Genomic DNA, 3,380 nt, shown 5'->3' on the forward strand with positions numbered 1-3,380 from the left:
TAATAACTAAAAAAAGATTAGTATATGAGATGAAAACTCTTTGCCATCATAAATTAACTTCCCCTGGGTAGCAATGTCTTCATCTATAAGACAAGGGGATAGTGCTACATACATTTTGATTGTTGTTAGCTCTTGTCACGTTGGCTTAAACTCATGGTAACCTCGTGCAAAACAGAATGAAATGTTGCCCATCACAATCCTTATATTTGCTGTCATGTTCTAGTCCATTGTCGAGGTTACTGTGTCAATCCACACCAATCCTTACCAAGTAAGGGGCTTGCACACTTTATTAGGACCTCTATTTCACCAAACAGTATGTTTGATCCCTCTAACGATTGATCCCTCCTAATAATGTGTCTAAAGTGGGAGGGTCAGAAAATGTTCTGTTGTGCTCGATAAGGTTTCCATCAGTGAATTTTTAAAGCAGCTCACTTGGTCTTTCTTAGTGTGTCATCATTGATAGGATCAACTCCTCATCCTGAGCATTCACGTGGGTTTCTATCTCTGATCATTTTAAATAAAGAAAGAATTTGGGGTTGGTGGTTTTTAAATAAATTTTTAGCTCTTGATTTTTCATATTAACATATTATTGTCATAAAAGATGAAATTTTTTTAACTTTATCTTTGTTTTATATTGGCTTGCATAAACAATTCAAATACATTGTGTATCATACATGTACACTGAGTTTCACGTATTCCTACATTCACATTATGTTTCTAATGATCACTCATATACATTGTGTTTTATAAAATTAATCACCATTAACAATGAAGGAACGGAAATCCAAAGTCTCTGTAAACTTGCATTAAAATTAATAGTAAGAAAGGAAGAGAAAAATAAGAAAAAAATTTAAAAACTTAATCACCGTTTATCTATGCCCATTATCACACCATCTTTTTAGGTCCCCATTCATTTTTTTCCCTAATTCCTTTACCCTTCCCTCTCAGCTCACCAAGCTCTGTTATTGTAGTGATTTGTTGCTCTTCACCCTGTTCCCTAGCCTCCCTCCAGTTCTCCTTTTGACTTTTATCCACATCTTCCTAATTATCCTTCTGTTTTTCACAATAATGGTCTTACGCAGTATTTTCAAACTAAATTTGAATGCAGAATCTGACCAAGCTGGGCACTGGCATTCTTATTCCTTGGTTAGTTTTACAGATATTTCATGTTATCATAAAATTTTACACTAAAATTTCTAAAACTACTTCTCTGCACTGATTCATTGCATTGGCCTGTGTAAGACCTTGTCTGTGTTTTGATCCCATACCACAGGAAATCTTGGTATTGATCTCCCATGTTTGCATTCACTCTCTGTGGTTGGGAAAGCACTTATCAGCAATGTTTCCTCTCCCCTCTATACACAAGTTGTTGGTTTGACCTTGGTGCACCAGATTGCGGGGTCTCATTATCAAAGGAGAAGCCGCTAGGCCACAGAAGTCTAAACAGAAAGCATTCCAGTACTTTGTTAGTCCTAGATTTGTGCTTTCAGGGCTCGATAAGCAGAATTAACTCTTCCCCTTTGGGTTTTCTCCATCTTCTTCCTGGATCCTAGTGAGCAACATAGAACTTTAACCAGAACTTATAGGGAACTTATATTTTAACTGGAGAAGAACATTGTTGTTGTTGTTAGATGTTATCAAGTCAAGTATGATTCATAGGGATCCTATGAACAACAGATCTGAACCCTGTCTTATCCTGTGCCATCCTCACATTTTCTGGCACACAAGAGGCCATTGCAGCAGTCACTGTGTCAATCAACCTGGTTTAGGGTCTTCCCGTCCTTCGGTGACCCTCCATCTGTCCAAGCATCATGTCCCTCGACAAGGAATAGCCCCTCTAGCAACATGCTCAAGGTATGTGAGGTGAAGCCTCATCCTTAACTCCAAAGAGCACTCAGCTGCATCCTCTCTAAGACATATCTGTTTACTCTTTTGGCTGTCCATGGAATGTTCAGTGCTCTTCTCCAAGATCACAGCTCAAAGTCATCAATTCTTCTTCTGTCATCATTGCCCACCACTCAGATGCATAGCATATGATTGGAAAGACCATGGCTTGAATCTGATGCACCTCAGTCCTCAAACTGACATCATTACTCCTTGATAATTTGGAGAGGTCAATAACTGCAGACGTTCCTAGTGCAATTTTTCTCCTTATTTTCTAACTGCTGGTAGCAAAGGTGTTAATTGTAGATCCAATAGTCTTGTGCAAATTCTCTATAATTTGTGAATGTTAGTCACTTGCACACCTAAGACATTTTAAGAAATGTCTTTCCATTCATCCAATTTGACACTTTCTGTTCAATGTGAAAAATGCTCATCTTGTAACTCTTCAAGGTAAAAAGTGTTCTGTCATCACATAAAAGCAGAAACATTGTTCTTCAGATCTGTGGCCCAAGCTGAGAATTTAAATTTGGCCTACTGTGAATATTTCCTTTTGGGCTCCATTCTGAGAATATGAACTGAAGAAGTAGGAAAAGGATGTTGGACTCTAATGCCTGGGAATGAAGTTACCACTTGTTTGTGATCAGTAGAGAAAACAACATGCAGGAAACCTTTAAAAATAAGACCTCACTATAGTTGGGAGTGGTCCAAGAATCAAGGCAAGGGCTTATGTAATGTTGGAAGGAGGCTCTTCTGGCTCAATCATTCTTACCTTTTGGGGTAGATATTAGGGTGCTAGAAAGCCTTTCTCTATCATCCCTTGTGATGATACTAATCATCTCTTTTCCCGAGAAATAGAATAATAGATACAAATTTCTCTTCTTCTCAACATACTATAGGTTGAATTGATACTAGAAGGAAAGTTTACTTTATATTCCACAGTTCTCTGGTTTCAAAAACCATGTTTTTGACTCAAGATTTGGTCAAATAAAAAATTCAAACCTCCAGTCATCTGAGGCAATGTGCTTCAGACAGCTTTGGTGTTCATGTACACTTTAGAGAATTTTAAAGTTGATGTAGGATAATAAAAGCCAAGCAAGAAAGCGAAGTGCTAATGATTGGTTATAAATCAGAGAAATAAAAAGTCAAAATGGAGAAAATATCAGCCTATCCAAAAATAGAAGTGCTATCGGGGGGAAAAATGTAAATTGCTTAAAAGTTCACCTAATTAGTTCAGGGGAGACTGCGACCTGAACGCAGCGCCTTAGACCGCTCGGCCATCCTGACGGCGGCCGTTTATAGTAAAGAAAGTTATTTCTAGATCCATCTTGAAGTACAACATCGTGAGTGACAGGATCATATCCATACGCTTACAAGGAAGTCCACTAAATACAACAATCATTCAGATATATGCACCAACAACGAGAGCCAAAGAAGAAGAAATAGATGATTTCTACCAACTTTTACAGTCGGAGATAGATCGAACATGCAATCAAGAT

Source organism: Elephantulus edwardii, unplaced genomic scaffold, assembly GCF_000299155.1.
Source record: "Elephantulus edwardii isolate Elephantulus edwardi_28Jun2011 unplaced genomic scaffold, EleEdw1.0 scaffold00036, whole genome shotgun sequence".
In the NCBI taxonomy this organism is placed as follows: domain Eukaryota; kingdom Metazoa; phylum Chordata; class Mammalia; order Macroscelidea; family Macroscelididae; genus Elephantulus; species Elephantulus edwardii.